This window comes from Anabrus simplex, chromosome 2 (genome assembly GCF_040414725.1).
Source record: "Anabrus simplex isolate iqAnaSimp1 chromosome 2, ASM4041472v1, whole genome shotgun sequence".
Classification (NCBI taxonomy): domain Eukaryota; kingdom Metazoa; phylum Arthropoda; class Insecta; order Orthoptera; family Tettigoniidae; genus Anabrus; species Anabrus simplex.
Window position 1 is genome coordinate 1,097,380,151 of NC_090266.1, and position 23,353 is coordinate 1,097,403,503.

The window sequence follows — 23,353 nt, forward strand, 5'->3', positions numbered from 1 at the left end:
TCACTAGCTAGTAGTGAAACAACTAATCCAAGTCCTCCTGATAGCAACAAATCCATACTGGTCTCTCCTGAATAAATCGAAAACCGTAAGACAAATCACACTTCCAAGAAACCCAAGACAGACACGCAAAAATCAATGCCAGTAAAACAAGTTCTGGAAGCCGACCTATCACTATTCCCCCTCAGCTACCTACAGCTCCAATCCTTCTTTGAAAATACAGTTGGTGCCAAGGACATATCGGCAATTGCTTCAAACTACACACAAGACAAAAGGAAATCCAATAAATAAAATAAAGCCCAATTTCAGAAATGTGGAGCAATCACTCGAAAGGAAATTAAACTCAGGAAAGGAATTCATGGCTATCAAAAACTCAGCAAAAGGAATTCATGGCTATCAAAAACTCTATCCTTACTATACCGATAAAAGCATAAAAAACAAAAGCACTCGAATAGTAAAAAACTACTGAAATCCGCCAGTCAAAGTGAAGACCCAACGCATATCAATGTAACGCCAGACTATTCCAGTGACGAAAATTCCTTCCCAGTATAATAATGGAGATAAACCTCGTTCTGCTTTTGATCATTATTATGACAACATTACTCCAATGGAATATTACAGTTTTCGATCACAGTTAGAATATCTACAACTCGTAATAAATAAACACCAACCATATGTTATCTGTCTCCAAGAAACAAACTTTCAGAACGACTTTGCTACCAGTCTAAGACTCTACAGTGTCTACCACAAAAATAGAACTAATGTGAATCATGCGAGTGGAGGAGTTGCTACTTATATAAAAAACAATATCTATTTCTAAGAAATTACTGTTAACACTAATTTGGAAGCTGTAGCAATTTCCTATGTACCTACAATATTTATATTCCAAACAGTTATTTGTTTCAAGGTGACGATCTACGAAACCTTATCCACCAAATACCTAAACCATTCATCCTAGCAGATGACTTCAACAGCCACAACACGTTATGGGGTAGCCATAGTTCTGATGCAAGAGGAAAAGAGATAGAAAAGATACTTGATGAATTTGATTTAATTCTAATGAACTCTATTGCTCCAACTCGCTTTGACATAGCCCACGGCACCTGTAGTAGTATAGACCTAACCATCTGCACACCGGACATAACAACCCTTTTCAACTGGTCTGTTTATTCAACACTCCAAAGAAATAGTGACCACTTCCTGATACTAATCAATAATGAAAATTCTTCTGTCAACTCCTCATTTATTAACAACTCTAAATGGAACTTAAATAAGGCAGGTTGGACGAAATTTAGGCAGACAGTCAATAATCACTTAAAAGACAACCCATCCAAATGATTTCCCTTCTAAGCACATAAATGCCATTGTTCAAGATTTCACAGAAGTTCTTGTTAAATCTGCAGACATGAGTGTTCCAAAAGCAATCACAAATTCCTTTAAGAAAACAGTACCTTGGTGGAATTACACTTGTAAGGAGGCTATTAAGAATAAGAATCACGCTTTCTACTTCTACAAAAGAAAACCCACACCTGACAATAAAGCCCAATTTCAGAAATGTAGAGCAATCGCTCGAAAAGAAATTAAACTCAGCAAAAAGAATTCATAGCTATCATTTTTCTCCTCGCTAAGTTCCCAAACCCCACAAAAGGAAATGTGGAATAAAATTCAAAGAATAAATGGCAAATATAATCACTTCTACATTACTTCCCTCAGAAACTCGGTTGATAGAACCTTCATAAACAAACCTCAAAACATCGCTGATAAATTAGCTGACACATTTGCCAAGATCTCTAGTGACAAAAATTATGATCCCGAATTTCTCCACACAAAGAAATCCAATGAATCCGTTGATCTAAGGAAAGCCATCTCTGACTCCAACTATAATCTAAACGATGCTTTTCAACTACAGGAAATAATTATTGAACTTGACAAATGTGGCAAATCTAGTCCTGGCCCAGATACGGTCCCTTATGAATTTCTAAAACAGCTTCCACTAAATGCAATAAATTATCTTCTGGCCATTTTCAACCACATAGGGAGCTCTAAGACTTTTCCTGATCAATGGCGAAATGCCATTGTAGTTCCAATACCCAAGCCAGGGAAAGACAACTCAATTGCAGAAAAGTATCGCCCTATTGCTTTAACTAATGCGATGTGTAAACTCATGGAGAAAATAGTCAACAAAAGATTATGCTGGTATCTTGAGTACATAAATTTCTTCAGTAATGTGCAAAACGGGTTCCGTAAAGCACACTCCACAACAGAAACTTGGATAAGTCTGAAATCTGAAATACAGGAAGCGTTCCTCAATAACCAACACCTAATAGCAGTCAGTTTAGATATTAATAAGGCATATGACACGGTATGGAAAGACTATTTAATCAAAGTACTAATGACACATAATATATCTGGAAATATCCTATATTTCATTTATTATTTTCTCCAAATGCGCCGAATTCAAGTTAGAGTAAATGGAATGCTGTCAAAGGAAGTAGTAATCAACAATGGAGTCCCACAAGGATCAGTTATCAGTGTAACTCTGTTTCTTGTGGCAATTAATGGTATAGTCTCTAACATCCACTCACCAGTTAAGTGTTGCCTTTTGCTGACGATTTGATAATCTTCTGCCCAGGGAAAAACATTACGACAACTCAACTCCTATTACAAGAATCAATTGTAAATATTTCAAAACTGGACTAAAACCACAGGGTTCAAATTTTCGAAAACTAAAACCAAATGTATTCCCTTCTCCAAAAGTAAACATACCATCCCTAACCCTGAATTATATATGGAAGACCATAAAATTGAATTAGTTAAAAATATTAAAGTTCTAGGACTTCTATTTGATAACAAGCTCACCTGGACCCCTTACCTTAAAAATCTTAAAGACGAGTGTCAAAGAAGAATGAATATCATGAAAATTATCTCAGCAAAAAACTGGGGAGCAGACTACCATGTCCTAATGAACACATAGGGAGCCACAATCAGAGCCAAACTGGATTATGGCAGTATAGTATATTGTTCTGCCAGACCATCTACTCTTAAGATCCTTGATACCATCCAATCTTCAACTCTTCGAATTGCCCTAGGAGCCCATCGCACCAGCCCCATAGATAGTATAGAGACTGAAGCCAACAAACCACCACTTGAAATCGGACGTAAACAGCTGAGTTTGACATACGCACTCAAGATAGCTGGCACAAGTAACCAATACTTGAAAAAACACCTAATTTCAAAGAGACATAAAGGAAAACTAACTGGATATCAACCCGAACCCTTTAACATCAGAATATACAATCTTCTCAAAGAACTAAACCTCAGCCTTCCACCCATTTTATTTCCACACAACTCACTAGATACCCCTCCATGGAAAGCTCATTTGCCTCCAATCAACTGGGAATTGAACAACAGTCTTAAAGCTCAAACTGACACAGCTAAATCCCAACAGTTATTTAATGAAATTTGCAATAGATACTCATCATATAGTGCAATTTGTACTGATGGATCAAAATTCAATGAGAGAAATGGTTGTGCAGTGAAATATAAAGACTATAGTAAGCTATACAGATTACCAGATCTTTTCACAGTTTTTACAAGTGAACTGTATGCTCTTAAACAGGCCATGATTCATATTTCAAAAGCAAGCTACAATAACTCATTCATAATATTCTCTGATTCCAAAAGTGCGTTAACTTCAATGCAAAATCCATCAACAGCACACCTCCTTGTTAAGGAAATTCAAATGCTGTACCACAAGATTAAGACTGCAGGAAAAAATGTTATTTTTATGTGGATACCATCTCAGAGAGGAATACCATGCAATGAATCAGCTGATCAAGCAGCAAAAGAGGCTACTAGTCTTCCAATCAACGACCGTCAAATTGCCACGCCAAATTCTGATATCATCGCTTATATCAAAATCAAACTACACGAACAATGGAAAATGAACTGGCTTAAAACTTCCACTAGCAACCTCCAAAAAATTAAAATGATATCTACGAGAACATATCCTCTCCAAAACCTCACCAGACATGAACAAGTCTTAATCTCCCGACTAAGGATAGGACACACGATGATCAACCACAATTATCTCCTAGAAAAGAAACAACCTCCCACCTGCAGTGAATGAGACTGCTCTCTCACTGTCAAGCATATCATCTCAGAATGTCAACTGTATGACCATTGGCGCCAGCACCACAACATACCTAAGGAAATGGAACTGACACTGGCTTCTCCAGCACTGAGTCATCAAGTCATCAACTTCCTCAAGGACACTGGCTTGCACTCCAAAATCTAGTTACATTATACTTATTAATTTTTTATGTAGGAGTCGCTATAAGACCTTGGAGTTAAAGCGACTATAAACAACCCTAATAAAATAAAATAAAACCTTGTATGCAGATCGAAATACGGTACCTCAGAAACGTTGCTTGATTCACGCTGTATTTGATTTCCTATTATTCCTCTAATGTAGTACTGAAGTGGGCCTTTTCTCAGGTGATGTTAAAATATCAATAATGTTCTCTTATCTCTAACTTGTAGCTAAAACAGAGTAGCTCATATCTGTATGTATTACCTGATGCAGGCGCTGAGAATTCCGATGACGTCACTGGCGGTCAAGCGTGGTGGGGAGACCTGCGCGTGATACCTACCTCTAACTACCTTGGGTATTATTATGATGATTAATGAATCTCCGATATGCACGACCCTATTACACAAAAAGTATGTTAGGGTTATACTTCTACAAATTACAATAGACTATGAATAATTTTATTTCTTTTACGTCCCACTAACTACTCTTTTACGCTTTTCGGGGACGCCGAGGTGCCGGAATTTAGTCCCGCAGGAGTTCTTTTACGTGCCAGTAAATCTACCGACACGAGGCTGACGTATTTGAGCACCTTCAAATACCACCGGACTGAACCAGGATCTAACCTGCCAAGTTGGGGTCAGAAGGCCAGCGCCTTAATCGTCTGAGCCACTCAGCCCGGCTTACAATAAACTAATCGTCAATTTAGAAGTAAAGCCGTGAGGAGTATATAACATAAAAAACTATGATATATCAGTATTAGATGTTTAAATATTTACTCCATGTTAAAGTAGAAGAATAACACATTTCTTAGTGGTGGCGAGCAGTGAATTTCATAGTAGTTCAAATGAGCTACCGGTACCGTACCGAAGTTGCGTTTCTTGCCATCATGTAATAGTCATTCGAACGAAAGGTTCGCTCGATATTTCCGCACTGACACTGGTAATATTGTCTGTTATCTGTATCCCGAATCTCTGAAAATAATTTTTGAACCTGCCATGTCCGCTGATGAACTGACTAGAGATGTAAGACTCCTTGAAGAATTTTGATTTGAGTCGCTGGAACATTGTTGGATAGAAGAGGCTTCTCGTGTTGCTGCCGTTTTTACAGCTGGTCCAAATCATATTTCATTAAGTCATGTTTTCCTTACGAAGTTATCATTTAACAAAAAGAAAACGGAATTGCGTTGAAGCTCATTTTGTGCTGTGCCTATGACAAGCTGGTTTGCTCGTTCATTACCTTCTATTCTTGCATGGCCCTAGACCAGGGCCTCTCAGAGTGTATGCACCTGATGGATGCACTGTGCACGGTGCAAAAGACGACTTCGCTTGGTTGACCAGAGTGCAGACCCCCACTCCTCGATTTGGAGCAATAGAACTGTCTCTCTCTTTCCCCACGCCTGTCTCGCTCGCTCCGCCTGTCTCCTTCTTTCTCACTTGCTCCGTAGCGCTCCAAATACGAGCCGAGTTGAGCCGATCTTAGCCGAGTAGCCCAGAGACGAAGCGTTGGTCCGAGCCGAGCCGAATCGGACCGATGCACTGTGCACAGGAACTCCGCGCCTCAATTTATTCGCGTGAGATTTTGGGCGTTTGAGAGTCCCTGCCCTAGACACAAGTGATGCATACAATCATGTGAGGAGCTATTCGGGATCAATCTTCTGATATTTGCAGCAGTCGGGCTGGAATTGTATTTGTCGCTGACTGCTTTGACTGAGGCCTCAGAATCCTATAAATATCTTCGCTGATTTTCCAAGATCAGAGCACCATCTGACAGTCTGTTCTTAGAGTGATAACTCTGTTCCAACCCATCACTACTGATCTGCATTTAGGGCAGTCGCCCAGGTGGCAGATACCCTATCTGTTGTTTTCCTAGCCTTTTCTTAAATGATTGCGAAGAAATTGGAAATTTATTGAACATCTCCCTTGGTAAGTATTTCCAATCCCTAACTCCCCTTCCTATAAACGAATACTTACCACAATTTGTCCTCTTGAATCGCAACTTTATCTTCATATTGTGATCTTTCCTACTTTTAAAGACACTCACTCAAACTTATCCGTCAACTGATGTCCTCCGACCCCATCCCTCCACTGGCAACTCGGAACATACCACTTAGTCGAGCAGCGCTTCTCCTTTCTCACAAGTCTTCCCACCCCAAACTTTGCAACATTTTTGTAACACTACTCTTTTGTCGGAAATCGTTCAGAACAAATCGAGCTGCTTTTCTTTGGATTTTTTCCAGTTCTTGAATCAAGTTATCCTGGCGAGGGTCCCATACACTGAAACCATACTCAAGTTGGGGTCTTACCAGAGACTTATATGCCCTCTCCTTTACATCATTACTACAACCCCTAAATACCCTCATAACCATGTGCAGAGATCTGTACCCTTTATTGACAATCATATTTATGTGATCACCCCAATGAAAATCTTTCCTTATATTAAGACCTAGGTATTTACAATGATCCCCTAAGGGAACTTTCACACCTTCAACGCAGTAACTAAAACTGAGAGGACTTTTCCTATTTGTGACACTCACAATCTGACTTTTAACCCCGCTTATCATCATACCATTGCCTACTGTCCATCTCACAACATTATCGAGGTCATTTTGCAGCTGCTCACAATCTTGTAACTTATTTATTACTCTGTACAGTATAACATCATCTTCAAAAGCCTTATCTCTGATTCCACTTCTTTACACATATCATTGATGAATATAAGAAAACATAAAGGTCTAATAATACTGCCTTGAGGAATTCCCCTCTTAATTATTACAGAGACAGATAAAGCTTCGCCTACTCTAATTCTCTGAGTTCTATTTTCTAGAAATATAGCCACCCATTTAGTCACTCTTTTGTCAACCCAACTGACCTCCTGAATCCAGGATATCTGCTATACCTTGCTGGAATCCTAAGTGGAATAACCTTTCCTAAACCCAAACTGCCTTCTATCAAACCAGTTATTAATTTCGCAAACATGTCTGATATAATCAGAAATAATGTTTTTCCAAAGTTTACATGCAATGCATGTCAAACTGACTGGCCTGTAATTTTCAGCTTTATATCTATCACCCTTTCCTTTATACATAGGGGCGGCTATAGCAACTCTCCATTCATTTGGTATAGCTCCTTCATGCAAACAATTATCAAATAAGTACTTCAGGTATGGTACTATTTCCCAACCCATTGTCTTTAGTATATTCCCCGAAACCTTATCAATTTCAGGTGCTTTTCTAGTTTTCAACTTTTGTATCTTACTGTAAACGTCATTGTTGTCATAGGTAAATTTTAATACTTCTTTAGTGTTAGTCACCTCCTCTATCTGGACATTATCCCTGTAACCAACAATCTTTACATACTGCTGACTGAATACTTCTGCCTTATGAAGATCCTCGCATACACACTCCCCTTGTTCATTAATGATTCCTGGAATATCCTTCTCGGAAACTGTTTCTGCCTTAAAGTACCTATGCATACTCTTCCATTGTTCACTAAAATTTGCATGATCACCAATTATGCTTGCCATCATGTTATCCTTAGCTGACTTGTTTGCTAGATTCAATTTCCTAGTGAGTTCCTTTAATTTCTCCTTACTTCCACAGCCATTTCCAACTATTTCTTTCCAACCTGCACCTCCTTCTTACTATCTTTACTTCTCTATTATAATCTATATTGGATCTCTACCATTCCATATGTTTAAAAAACATTAGGAGCCAGTTTGTAACTTCTAATTAATTCTTCATTGTTATTAGCGAAAACTACGAAGAAGAAGCCTACTAGTGCACTTTGACTGTTCGTGTCGACAGAGCGAGAGCCATCTGTGTGTATACAGCTAGCTCGTTGGTATACAGTTTAACAGAATCGCGTCTTGCGTCCCATTCGTCATTTGTTACGCACTCGTGGTACAGTATACACCTGGGTGACCAAAGTCAAGAAAATGACTTCTTCACCATGTTGGCGAAGCGTATGCCAAGGACGCCTATATTATCTTTTTTGTATTAGTTATTGATCCCTTGTATTAAGCTCTAAGAAATAATGGTTCTATACCGGCGATGGCAAGAACAACGTCGATGGAAATGGTTCGGTATCCTCTTATTATCCTTAACACAAAAGCCTCTTTGAAAGGACTGGTACAAGATGGCGTCAGCGAAGGATGTAAGTGAAGATAGCTCCCGGTTCTCCTGCGAAATAATCGGGAATAAGTGTGATGTAAACAAGAAGCGAGTGAAGAATGGTATCCAGTGTGAAAAGTGTTTAATTTGGTACCATCTTGAGTGTATATGTAGTGCTGGTTTTGCTAAAAATGAAGATACTTGGACTTGTGTTAGCTGTAGCGAAAGCAATTTGAATTGCGGTAACAAACCTAGGCCTACAACGGTCAACGAATCGCTGGCGTCTCATTCCTCGGAGACCATTAGTCCAGCCCGTGGACCGCTATTCACACAGACGCGTAACGACTGTCGTTTGTGTTCTCGCTCGCGGCCTTCTTGGAAAGGATGTTCTGCAGCAGTGCTCAGTGCTGCCAACATCTGTACTTAGGAACTATGCTTCGAATTGTTCCCCGTTCTTGCCATTCGCGAAGCGGACTTCGCGGACTTAGGCCCCTAGTTTCGTATACGGTTAGGACAGGATCTAGGCAAGACCATTGGTCTGGACGGTTAGGATTCTTGCCGTGGACAAGACCATTGGTCTGGACGGTTAGGATTCTTGCCGTGGACAAAACCATTGGTCTGGGCGGTTAGAAGCCGCGAAGCGGCGTTAGGCCCCTAGTTTCGTATACGGTTAGGATAGGATCTAGGCAAGACCATTGGTCTGGACGGTTAGGATTCTTGCTGTGGACAAGACCATTGGCCTGGACGGTTAGGATTCTTGCCGTGGACAAAACCATTGGTCTGGGCGGTTAGAAGCCGCGAAGCGGCGTTAGGCCACTAGTTTCGTATACGGTTAGGATAGGATCTTGGCAAGACCATTGGTCTGGACGGTTAGGATTCTTGCCGTGGACAAAACCATTGTTCTGGGCGGTTAGAAGCCGCGAAGCAGCGTTAGGCCCATAGTTTCGTATACGGTTAGGATAGGATCTTGGCAAGACCATTGGTCTGGACGGTAAGGATTCTTGCCGTGGACAAAACCATTGTTCTGGGCGGTTAGAAGCCGCGAAGCAGCGTTAGGCCCATAGTTTCGTATACGATTAGGATAGGATCTAGGCAAGACCATTGGTCTGGACGGCTAGGATTCTTGCCGTGGACAAGACCATTGGTCTGGACGGTTAGGATTCTTGCCGTGGACAAGACCATTGGTCTGGACGGTTAGAAGCGGCGTTAGGCCCCTAGTTTCGTATACGACTTGCGCTTTTATTGTGCTGCTGTTGGTAACGGATTATCTTCAACATACTTGACGGGAAGGTGATCACGTGCCACTTTACATTGGCCAATAAGAATACAAGTACCTACTTAAGAAATGAACATGGCGTGTAATAATCTTTATTAGGTTATAAAAGTAAATGTGCTTCTTGGGGCGGGATGGTGGGTTCCTGGACATCGCAAATAACACATCTCTCCTCTGAGGCGCTCTCCAAGTAAGATTTCACTAATTCCACTCACTTGTAACATTACAAATTACGCCGGTCTACGGGCTTTACTAATGCCATGAGATTTTAAAGGAGAAGGTACGTTTACTGGAATCGAAAGTACCGGTACCAGTAAACACTCAGAACACAGGTGGCTCCGTGAATTCTAGCGCGTGGTGTCAAGTTGCTTCAGATTCTAGGAGGAAAAGTGTACAGTTAAATAAGGACAACTTTGTAATTGACACCAAAAGTAAGTAAGCGATACGCAAGGTATCCGTACAAGAAGCAGTCAAACGTACAGCGCAAAATCCGCTACGAAAAGCGGCAAAGTTAGGCCTAAAATCCCACACAGTGCACCGGCGAAAGTGTCGAACATTCTTATATTTGGTGATAGCCAGGCGAGGGGAATTGCGGAGAAAATGGTCAATGAAGATATTGCAGCATCGGCAGTCATCTACCCTGGGGCCCCAATGAAGAAGGTATTGGAAAACACGGAGCAGGCGGCAAGAAATCTCGGAAGTCGTGATGCAGTAGTGATCATCGGCGGGACGAACGACGTAGCTCACAACGATGCTAAGAATGTTATTTCTGAACTTAAATGTACACTAGGTAAGCTGACTCACACTAACATCTTTGTAGTGAACGTGCCCCACAGGCATGATTTGATTAGAGACTCGTGTGTGAACATTGAAGTGGACAAAGTTAATACAGATATGGTTAAAATTTGTAAACATTTTCGTAATACACACGTAATTGATAGCAGCAGTTTCGAGAGACACTGTTACACAAAGCATGGCCTTCACTAAACAATTCAGGTAAACGAAAGATAGCAAATATTGTCCTAGAATTTATTAATCATAAGATATATACTGTAAAAAAGGCAATTCCCTTGAGTTATAATACTGACCAGGAAAAGTAGTAGAAAGAGCCAGCTGTACTTCAAGCTGGCTCAGCCAACTATAAAATGAAACTCAGGAAAGTAAGGAATTTCAAGTTACCCAATTGCAACAGTCAAGTTTTAGGGAGGAAGGGGGTCTGAGATTGCTCTTGGTAAACTGTCAGAGTGTAGTACCGTAAATAAACAATTGAAATTCGGTACATTGATGGAATCTTATGAGACTGATGTGGTGATAGGAGTGGAATTGTGGTTGAGAGAAGGGGTGGGTAATAGAGAAGTATTTCCAGAAGGGTACACAGTCTATCGTAGAGACCAAGGAGATAAAAAGGGAGGGGGTGTTGGTGTTTATTCTGGTGAAGGAAACTTATTGTTCACATGAATGGTTTACCGATGAAAGGGATGAAATATTAGGGATAAAATTAATCTGTGATAATATGAAGGAGGTGGGAATTATAGGAACATACAGGCCTGGAAGTGAGGAAAGAGACATGGAAATATTTGAGAAAATAATAGATTATACTCATAAAAACAATAATAATGACGTGGTAATAATTGGGGGAGATCTAAACTTGCCTGAAGTTGAATGGAATGGAGCTGCAAGTGAAGCCCATGAACAGAAACTGGCAAATAAGTTAATTTGGGAGGGAGGATTTACACAAGTAGTACAATAACTTACTAGATGTATTCTTGGTTAAACCATGGGAAATTGTTGATAAAACTGAGGTAATTGAAGGAATAGGTGACCATAAAGCTGTAATAATGGATGTAGGACTGGTACCAAAAAGGCTTAATAAGAGGGTCACACAAGACAAGAAATTGTACAGAAAAACTAAAGTTGATGAATTTGAGACTTACCTTAAATCACAATTCAGTTGTTCGATAAGTGAAGGGAGTAATGTGGATACACTTTGGGCTAAATTCAACGGAATCATTTGGGAAGGAGAGAAGAGATTTGTACCTGTTAAGAAGGGTAAAATGACCTCAGACCCTGTTTATTATACAAGGGAAATAAGAAAATTAAAAAGAGTTCCCTCCTGCCATTGTTCCCACCTGTTTGTACCAGCAATCATTCTTGCTACTTTCATGTCTGTTACTTCTAACTTATGAATAAGATATCCTGAGTCCACCCAGCTTTCGCTCCCGTAAAGCAAAGTTGGTCTGAAAACAGACCGATATAAAGATAGTTTCGTCTGGGAGCTGACTTCCTTCTTACAGAATACTGCTGATCGCAACTGCGAGCTCACTGCATTAGCTTTACTACACCTTGATTCAATCTCACTTACTATATTACCATCCTGGGAAAACACACAACCTAAATACTTGAAATTATCGACCTGCTCTAGCTTTGTATCACCAATCTGACATTCAGTTCTGTTGAATTTCTTACCTACTGACATCAATTTAGTCTTCAAGAGGCTAATTTTCATACCATACTCATTGCACCTATTTTCAAGTTCCAAGATGTTAGACTGCAGGCTTTCGGAACAGTCTGCTATTAAGACCAAGTCGTCAGCATAGGCCAAACTGCTTACTACATTTCCACCTAACTGAATCCCTCCCTGCCATTTTATACCTTTCAGCATATGATCCATGTAAACTACAAACAGCAAAGGTGAAAGATTACAGCCTTGTCTAACTCCTGTAAGTACCCTGAACCAAGAACTCATTCTGCCATCAATTCTCACTGAAGCCCAATTGTCAACATAAATGCCTTTGATTGATTTTAATAATCTACCTTTAATTCCATAGTCCCCCAGTATAGCGAACATCTTTTCCCTCGGTACCCTGTCATATGCTTTCTCTAGATCTACAAAACATAAACACAACTGCCTATTCCTCTCGTAGCATTTTTCAATTACCTGGCGCATACTGAAAATCTGATCCTGACAGCCTCTCTGTGGTCTGAAACCACACTGGTTTTCATCCAACTTCCTCTCAACGACTGATCGCACCCTCCCTTCCAAGATGCCAGTGAATACTTTGCCTGGTATACTAATCAATGAGATACCTCGATAGTTATTGCAATCCTTCCTGTTCCCTTGCTTATAGATAGGTGCAATTACTGCTTTTGTCCAATCTGAAGGTACCTTACCAACACTCCATGCTAATTTTACTACTCTATGAAGCCATTTCATCCCTGCCTTCCCACTATACTTCACCATTTCAGGTCTAATTTCCTCTATTCCTGCTGCCTTATGACAATGGAGTTTATTTACTATCGTTTCCACTTCCTCAAGCATAATTTCACCAACATCATTTTCCTCCTCCCCATGAGCTTGACTGTTTGCAACACCACCATGATGATTTCCTTTTACATTGAGAAAATGTTCAAAATAATCCCTCCACCTCTCCAGTGATTCCCTAGGATCTATTATGAGTTCACCTGAATTACTCAAAACACTGTTCATTTCCGTTTTCCCTCCCTTCCTAAGATTCTTTATTACTGTCCAGAAAGGTTTCCCTGCTGCTTGACCTAGCCTTTCCAGGTTATTACCAAAATCTTCCCATGACTTCTGTTTGGATTCAACAACTATTTGTTTCGCTCTGTTTCTTTCATCTACGTACAAATCCCTGTCTGCCTCGGCCCTTGTTTGGGGCCATTTCTGATAAGCCTTCTTTTTACGTTTACAGGCTGCTCTCACTTCATCATTCCACCAAGATGTTTGCCTTTTCCCATCTTTACACACAGTTGTTCCTAGGCATTCCCTTGCTGTTTCTACTACAGCATCCCTGTACACCACCCATTCACTTTCTATATCCTGAACCTGCTTACTGTCTACTGTTCGAAACTTCTCACTAATCATATCCATGTACTTCTGTCTAATTTCCTCGTCCTGGAGATTTTCTACCCTTATTCGTTTGCAGACAGATTTCACTTTCTCTACCCTAGGCCTAGAGATACTTAGTTCACTACAGATCAGATAGTGGTCTGTATCATCGAAAAATCCCCGAAAAATTCGTACATTCCTAAAAGATTTCCTGAATTCAAAGTCTGTTAAGATATAGTCTATTATGGATCTGGTACCCCTAGCCTCCCATGTGTAGCGGTGAATAGCCTTATGCTTGAAGAATGTATTTGTAACAGCTAAACCCATACTAGCACAGAAGTCCAGCAAACGCTTCCCATTCCCATTAGCTTCCATATCTTCCCCACATTTACCAATCACCCTTTCGTATCCTTCAGTTCTATTCCCAACTCTCGCATTGAAATCGCCCATTAGCACTATTCTATCCTTGCTGTTGACCCTCACCACGATGTCACTCAATGCTTCATAAAACTTGTCAACTTCATCCTCATCTGCACCCTCACATGGTGAATACACGGACAAAATTCTTGTCCTAATTCCTCCCACTGACAAATCTACCCACATCATTCGCTCATTTACGTGCCTAACCGAAACTATGTTGCGCGCAATGGTATTCCTGATAAAGAGCCCTACCCCAGACTCTGTCCTTCCCTTTCTAACACCCGTCAAGTACACTTTATAATCTCCTATCTCTTCCTCCTTATCTTCCCTTACCCGAATATCACTTACTCCTAGCACATCCAGATGCATCCTCTTTGCTGACTCAGCCAGTTCTACCTTCTTTCTTCCATAAGCAATGTAAATTTTAATCTTATACCATTTGTACAGTATCATTTGAAGTAATTCCACATACTGTATATCAGTTGACTATATTTGTAAGTAGTACAGGAGATATTATAAGTATAATTTTGTAAACAATGTAAATTAAGGATGAGCTGTGTGTTTAATAGAAAAAAATGTTAGCATAAATTATATAATATTGTATTACAGGAAATTTTTTTTCTCTTGTTAATTTAATATTTAGTGCTTGACAATAATGTATTTTAGTGTACCATTTGCCACCGAGGTAGACACCTCATTTGCAAATAAAGAGATTTTGATTTTGAAGTAATATAGCCGGGGTGAGTGGCTCAGACGGTTGAGGCGTTGGCCTTCTAACCCCATCTTGGCAGGTTCGATCCTGGCTCAGTCCGGTGGTATTTGAAGGTGCTCAAATACATCAGCCTCGTGTCGGTAGATTCGTAGTGAATAGGGATGGGCTTGAGCGCAGCTCGAGCTGATGACGTCACAGCTTGAGGTAGGTCGAGCAGTACTCGAGCAGAAGTATGGCCCGCCATCTATGAGTGATACCCTTGTACTACATCAGTTGCGTGGCAATCATCTTTGCTCTTTGATGTCAAATACCGCATGTTCGTGGTAATAAAGTAAGTTTATATGAAAATATGTTGAATTATTAATGACTAATCCACTAGAATTACAAGAACATAATACCAGCTCTCTGTGTCCAGTGATGCATTTTTGCAACATGCAATATCTACGGATTGTGAGATGTAATATAAAAAATCTTGAAAGTTCAGTTATATCCTATCGGACACAGGTCTTCAGTTATGTTCAAATTTTCTTATTATTACTATCTGCCTCCTTTCCCTTTCCCTAATTAGCATATATGGCAGCAAAATAATTATAAATTGAATGGATACAAATTAAATACCCCGAAGGTCCCATCATACCAATGGTGTATTGGATATAAACTCGTATAAACACTAGCCTATAATAAAACTGAAAAGATTATGTTATTAAAATGTTACATCCAATGATCAGAAGAACCAGAAATGGAAGTAGCAACCATGTAACGACAGGTAAACCACAGAAATATTATCACTATGCAGAGCTCATCTTCATGTAGAGCACTCAGTTCCATTTGATAACAAAAAGTTATTCTGGGAATAGATGGGTTTAATAAACTGAGCGTCCACTACGACTTATGGTACGTCTGTACTTCTGTAGAATGATCGCTAATTACTCTAGTGCAATGTAGTGCCGGAATGTGAAGAACAAAGAGAATTACTGAAGACGGAAGTGTGACTCGAGTCACAACACACACGTCCTGCTTCGAGCGCATGTAAGCCTACGTCACGAACGAAGTCTGTGCTGCTCGATCTTGCTCGACACACCAGTTCGTGACGTTAGCAGTCGAGCAGGCAATCGAGTGGCACATCCCTAGTAGGGAACTAAATTCCGGCACCTCGGCATCTCCGAAAACCGTAAAAGTTCAGTTAGTGGGACGTAAAGCCAATAACATTAAATAATTAAAATTAATATACCGTAGCTTATTTTGAACCCAGCGTTTGGTTAACATATCTGGAAAGGCAGATACGCAATATAATGTCACTGGTTCAACTGCTCCATGATATACAGGTGTTACTTTTAACGCGGAAGAGCCCTTCTCCCCCTCCCCTAGGTTGGTCTGGTTGCCCTTGTAAGTATCTGGCCAGCCTTTACAGGAAGATGATTAAGATGAGCGCGAAAGTCAATTGTCTGTCTAAAATTAGCCTTAAGTACGACATTTCATTGACTAACTTAATTTACTTTCTGTCCGTGTAAATTAATGGCTCATCAAATCCTTTTTTCTTTACGACTACCATAGCAATAGTTTTAGATGGATTCAAATTGAGGTTGTTCTCACGGCCCCAAGCAGCTACTGCATTCAGAGCAGTCTTCACTTGGGAATTATTAATGTTAAATCATACATTTTATTAGTGTATATATGGTACCTGTCAGAAGATAAAGCAACTCTGTATGTCAAGTTGTCAACAGCCATGGTGTAAGTACACTATGTCACGCACTAGCTCAAGTTCCGTACGTAGCACGAATCAAACAGCACAGTGCCCGGCTGGCAAATGAAGCACGTTTGAATACATTACGTTTTCAAAACAACCACGACGTTCAATTTATAATATGCGTTGTTCGGTGGATGCAGAATGGGTCTCGGCCCACAAGAGGCCACGGCTAGTCCGTGGTCCAACAGCTCTGCACTCTGACCGGCCAACCGAGCAGAGAAAGGGTGGCCACGATTCTACCGTTTCTCTACGCCTCTGCATTCGGGAGACGGAAAAGGGCTGGACCTCACGGCTGACCACAACCGTCGGCTGTCCTGAGAAAGATTTTCCGTGGTTTTCCATTCTTCTGCACTATGGCGAATGTCGGGACAGTTCCGAGTATAGGCCACGGCCGATAACCCCCTCACCTTCTCCAAGCGTCTCCTTCACCGTAACAAATCTCCCGGCCTGAGAGACGGCGTTACCGTTACCTTTCAGGGTGGGGGGAAAATTAAAACATTTGAGTAGTAGTAATATGTGTTAGAGCCCAGGTATAGAAAACAGCGTACTTTTATTTGAAAAAAAAAAAAAAAAAAACCCGAGCTCGATAGCTGCAGTCGTTTAAGTGCGGCCAGTATCCAGTATTCGGGAGATAGTAGGTTCGAACCCCACTGTCGGCAGCCCTGAAAATGATTTTCCGTGGTTTTCCATTTTCACACCAAGCAAATGCTGGGGCTGTACCTTAATTAAGGCCACGGCCGCTTCCTTCCCACTCCTAGCCCTCCTGTCCCATCGTCGCCGTAAGACCTATCTGTGTCGGTGCGACGTAAAAAAACAACTATTTGAAAAAACGAAGTTAGTACCGTTATCTTACCATCTTAGCAGACTCGAACACCTTGGAAAAGTTTTTCAAGTTCAATTATGAGTCCCTTTCTACCATTAATGAAAGTGAAAACAGAATGGCGATATCTTGAACGATCCACGAGTTATTTGAGGTTGACATCTTAGCTGAATAACCCTGTATATCTTGGGCATTTATTTTGTTGAGTGGGTAAAAGATAATTTTTATTTGTTTTGCTACCTGTACATACCTACAATTCAGAGGTTATTTCGAAACACTGTTTTAACTATTTCTTTCTTTCTTTTAATTTGGAAAAGGTTGGTTATCAATTACTTTGTGAGGTAATGTATGTGACAAGTGGGTTTTCGACTTATTTAACACGTAAGCCCTTTATTGCCCATACTTTTGTCGTAAGCGGTTCTAGAATCATTCGCTGGTTGGCTGGCTTCGTTCTCAACTACTATTCGTCGTTACGTCATGATGAGGTGGGGAATGGGGATGATTTGGTTCTGTATGTTTTGGTCAGGAGAGGAGGTCAGATGTACTGAAGATACCCTTCGTCGGAGCCAGAACTTCTTCCACTAACGCATCTGCTCGAGGTAAGATGGTGGAATGGAGCATGCTGTAGAGTTAAATCACTATTTCACTTAATACATCTATGAGTATTGGAGACCATTTATTGAACATATTTTCGCAATGTAAATTACATAATTAAAATAGCATCGCATGTCTATAGAAATTTAATGTAAAATAGTAAAAATTGACAACTTGTTAAGAGTCTCGGCCTTCTGCGTTTTCGTCTTCCTCGTGATTGCTTGTGGATTTATATGCACTTACTTTCAGTCCAGCGTATTCACTGCGTGATACAACAAACTTATTTCCAGAAAATCTTATATTTCCTGAACCAGTAGCCACATTCGAGTGTTTTGTATATGGAGTTCTGTTAATTTAAAGTACCGGTAGTCCTCACTTTCGCATTCTCTTACTACTCTGTGACCTCTGAACTTAGTTTGCGTTAGCACTAATTTAGTTAGAAGTTTGTAGTTCTCGTAACTTCGTACTGTAGATTATTTTAGGAGACCTAATTTATACGATTTTTATCCCACCAGAGGCCACTTCTTACGCTATTCAAGATTTTCATCGCTTTACTCAGGTCTGATACGGACGACTAACTCAAAACTATATTCGTATTTTGCCTTAAAAATGCCCTCTGTAGAAAAATTTGGTCTCTTTGTAGCATCGAGTGAAAGTGCTTAAACTTAGGCAATGGGAAAAAATTCAATTTCATGATTAAGCTATTCACAAATCTCAAATGCATTAGTCGTGCTTCGGTGGAAGCTAAATTTTTCTCTGGTCTGTGCCAAGAGATTCAAAAACCTTACAACCATCAAAAAACAGCAACAGACGGAGGTGATAAGTTACTGTAATTTAAAGAACTTCTTACATTTAATGTTCTGGGTAAAAGAGGTTAGTAACACCAGACAGAAATGAACGGCGGCCCGTCTTAATGGGGCACAGATGGCTCGTAGCAGGTGTTTACAACATTTGAAGTCTCGCACTGGTGTTTCTTACCAGTACCAAGGAAACACTATAGTTACCCAGACTTGCAGGAATCCAGGCTGATGGCCAGCAGCCGATACTGGTTACTTAGTACTCAAATTGATTCTTTTCGGATGCATTATCTAATCAAATTCGTAATTCGGTTATGAGTGTCAATAAAATTGCTACTAACAATCCTCAAACGTCTGTGAACTAATATTTTCCTTTAGATACCTGCGAAAAATGGTGTCTGCCTCGTTTAACGCTTTCTTCCAGTGAGGTAACTTAATCGCTTAGGGCCGATTAGTGAATTGTAGGACACCTTGCTGGTTTCGATCCCGCAGCAGCGGCACTTTAGAATTAGAAGTGGGGGGGGGGGGCATTTGTACAGAAAACAAAGTACCGTACCCGGATTTGTGGAATATACGGGGGGGGGGAGGGGGAGGCGCAGGGTATATGCTCTACGTCAAAACTGAAAAAGAAGCTAAAAAGTGGTAAGTTTTTTTTATGCTCTCCGAGCGAATTTCGACACAGAGGTGAAGGATGACCGTTTACAAACTTGAGTGCGGTAATAGATTTTTGAGACTTTGATTCAATATTATACAATTAAACTTTCACCAGAGGAACGATCTATTACAAAATAAATAGTAGGGCGTGATAATACAATTAAAAATCTTTCAATATTTGACTACCGGTACTCATTACACTAAAGAGACTGCCAGACTGACGTACGCGCGCTGCAAGCGGGTGAATCATACCTGTGTCCGTGACCTTAGCAAAAAATATATACTGTACTAGCTGATGTACCCGTGCTTCGCTACGGGATTCTTAGGAAGACTGTCCTTGTGGTTTTCCTACCTGAAATCGTCAGGAGGAATGTAGTGATTAAAAGCAATGTTATACAAAATACTCGATCAAATTAATAAACCGCACATTTTCTCACTTTTAACGAACAGTACTACGGTGCCGATCGAACGGTCCAAAGTTCCAGTGCTGCAATGACCAGACCGCAGACAGCCGTGAGCACTTCTCTGCCATTATTCCTTTAAATATGCACACTGCTCATTCCAATCAGTGCCTCAGAGTTGGAATTGAATAGCTGGAATGCTATGATGAACCAGTTTATTACGTATCAGTAGTATCAGAAATTTATCTAACTCGCCAGCTACTTCCCACCAATTTTCAGGCAGGCTGTTATACTCGGTACGACCGGGTGAGTTGGCTGTGCGGTTAGGGGCGCATAGCTATGAGCTTGGATCTGGGAGGTAGTGGATTCGAACTCCACCGTCGACAGCCTTGAAGATGGTTTTCCGTGATCTCCAATTTTCACACCAGGATAATGCTGGGGCTGTAACATAATTAACGTAGGGGCTGCTTCCTTCCCACCCTAGCCCTTTCGTATCCCATCGTCGCCATGAGTCCTATCGGTATCGGCGGGACGTAGGGCAAATTTAAAAAACTTGGTATACAGCAGTAATCCCATCTATCGGAGATGAATGGCAGCAGAAATACAAAGCAAATCTCAACAAACAATGGTCAATGTAATGTTATTGTTGATCAATGTTATGAGCTTTCTGTATTGTAGGCCTTCACATTCGGTTTACTTTCGACTCTCTAATAAGGCCGTCTTATAAAAATAATTATAGCGTAGACTATACAGTAGTCCCTTATTCCCCGACTTTACATACCCATTTTCATTAAATTCTGTTTACCCATTTTCTCGTGACGGCGCTGATATGATCTTAGCAACAAAAATCCATATACATGAATATCTCCGTTATTATAGCTGGTACTGTCAAAATGTTTAAGACCTAAATGATCGGGAATTTAATACTATGTAACTTTACTTTTATAGAAATTGTCAATAACACAAATATTGGAGAATTAAATTTTGGGCCTTCCCCTAAACTACCATTTCGCTCAGCGTGAATAAAGTTGTTTATGACCTAGATTGTAGCGACTTATTCCCCGACTTTGCATACCGATTTTATTTACGATGGGACAACTAATAACAAATATTTGAGAATTAAATTTTAGGCCTTCCCCTAAACTACCATTTCTCTCCGCGTGAAAAAGATTATTTATGGCCTAGATTGTAGCGACTTTTTGCCGGACTTTACATACCGATTTTCATTAAATTCTCTTCAGCCGTTTTCTCGTGATGCGTGTACATAGACAGACAGAAATTACGGAAAATTAAAAAATGCATTTCCTTGTTACTATGGACATGACTGATACAGAAATACCGTCCTTTTCAAATTTTGAGCAATCTACAGATAAAACTCTTATTATATATATATTACATGTCAGGACTTCCCCTAAACTACCATTTCAATCAGAGTGAATAAAATTATTGATGGCCTAGATTATAGCGACTTATTCCCCGACTTTGCATACCAATTTTCGTGAAGATACGACCACTAATATAATAAATATTTGAGAATTAAATTTTAGGCCTTCCCCTAAACGACCAGTTTTCTCAGCGTAAATACAATTATTTATGGCCTAGATTATATCGACTTATTACCCCGACCTTGCATATTGATTTTCATTAAGACACGGCCACTAATAACATAAATATTTGAGAATTAAATTTCAGGCCTTCCCCTAAACTACCATTTCACTCGGGGTGAATAAAATAATTTATAGCCTAGATTGTAGCGGTTCGTCACCCGACTTTACATTCCGATTTTCATTAAATTCTCTTCAGCCGTTTTCTCGTGATGCATGTACATACATACATACATACAGACAGACAGACAGACAGACAGACACAGACAGACAGAAATTACGGAAAAGAAAAAAATGCATTTCCTTGTTACTGTGGACATGACCGATACAGAAATACCATTCTTTTCAGATTCTGAGCAATGTACAGACAAAACTCTTATTTTATATATATAGATTACATGTCAGGACTTCCCCTAAACTACCATTTCAATCAGAGTGAATAAAATTATTGATGGCCTAGATTATAGCGACTTATTCCCCGACTTTGCATACCAATTTTCGTGAAGATACGACCACTAATATAATAAATATTTGAGAATTAAATTTTAGGCTTTCCCCTAAACGACCAGTTTTCTCAGCGTAAATACAATTATTTATGGCCTAGATTATATCGACTTATTACCCCGACCTTGCATATTGATTTTCATTAAGACACGGCCACTAATAACATAAATATTTGAGAATTAAATTTCAGGCCTTCCCCTAAACTACCATTTCACTCGGGGTGAATAAAATAATTTATAGCCTAGATTGTAGCGGTTCGTCACCCGACTTTACATTCCGATTTTCATTAAATTCTCTTCAGCCGTTTTCTCGTGATGCATGTACATACATACAGACAGACAGACAGACAGACAGACAGACAGAAATTACGGAAAAGAAAAAAATGCATTTCCTTGTTACTGTGGACATGACCGATACAGAAATACCATTCTTTTCAAATTCTGAGCAATGTACAGACAAAACTCTTATTTTATATATATATAGATATAGATATACATACCCGCAGTCCCGTACTCTCCTTCCTCACCGCACATGCAAAGTCTCCGCTACTTTCTGTGGCTTTATACAAATTGGTTAGCCTCGATGAACGACATTTTGTGTGTATTTCCGCTAATAATTTTGTTAAAGAAAATAAAGGAAAGAATTAGCTGATAAGACAACAGCGCTTGTACAAATTGATTTTCTTAATTCCTAAATTCCTAGTTTCAACCGGCTACATGTTAGTAGACCATATACAGTGGTTGACGAAATATTAGAACTTCCAGACTGAGGAAACTAATAGGGTCAAATCTTCCCTATAAGGATAGTGATCTAGTTCTAAATACCCTATTTCTTATTCATGTACCCTCCCGCGGCTTCGCTCACGTTTATTAATTCAACCATTACAGGTTTTCAACCATTCGTTTTAAAGCAAAATAAAAAAAATTAGGCCTAACACGTTTTTAGGCTGCATAAATTGTTTGAAATACAGTACATTCAGTACTTAAGAAATCGGGTTTGTGGATGGTACAAAGAATATAAAAAATTATAAAAGACCAGAGTCCGCCTCTGCGGCGTAGTGGTTAGTGTGATTAGCTGCCACCCCAAGAGGTCCGGGTTCGATTCCCGGCTCTGCCACGAAATTTGAAAAGTGGTACGAGGGCTGGAACGGGGTCCACTCAGCCTCGGGAGGTCAACGGAGTAGAGGTGGGTTCGATTCCCACCTCAGCCATCCTAGAAGTGGTTTTCCGTGGTTTCCCACTTCCCCTCCAGGAAAAAACCGGGATGGTACCTAACTTAAGGCCACGGCCGCTTCCTTCCCTCTTCCTTGCCTGTCCCATCCAATCTTCCCATCCCTCCACAAGGCCCCTGTTCAGCATAGCAGGTGAGGCCGCCTGGGAGAGGTACTGGTCATCCTCCCCAGTTGTATTCCCCGACCCAAAGTCTGAAGCTCCAGGACACTGCCCTTGAGGCGGTAGAGGTGGGATCCCTCGCTGAGACAGATGGAAAAACCGACCCTGGAGGGTAAACGGATTAAGAAGATAAAAGACCATATATTACCAATAGGCCTAGTATGTGTTTAAA

General features: G+C 40.3%; 1 long non-coding RNA gene across 2 annotated transcripts in view; it reads left to right on the forward strand.

Annotated features, from left to right (window-relative positions):
- The first annotated feature begins 17,736 nt into the window (after positions 1-17,736).
- The window catches only part of LOC137498419 (uncharacterized), a 46,891-nt gene continuing 41,274 nt past the window's right edge, over positions 17,737-23,353 (forward strand). The window contains exon 1 of one of the 2 annotated variants that reach the window (XR_011017795.1): positions 17,737-17,835. This is a non-coding gene — a long non-coding RNA (uncharacterized lncRNA). The remainder of the gene's footprint in view (positions 17,836-23,353) is intronic. The other variant, XR_011017794.1, reaches the window with a different exon arrangement.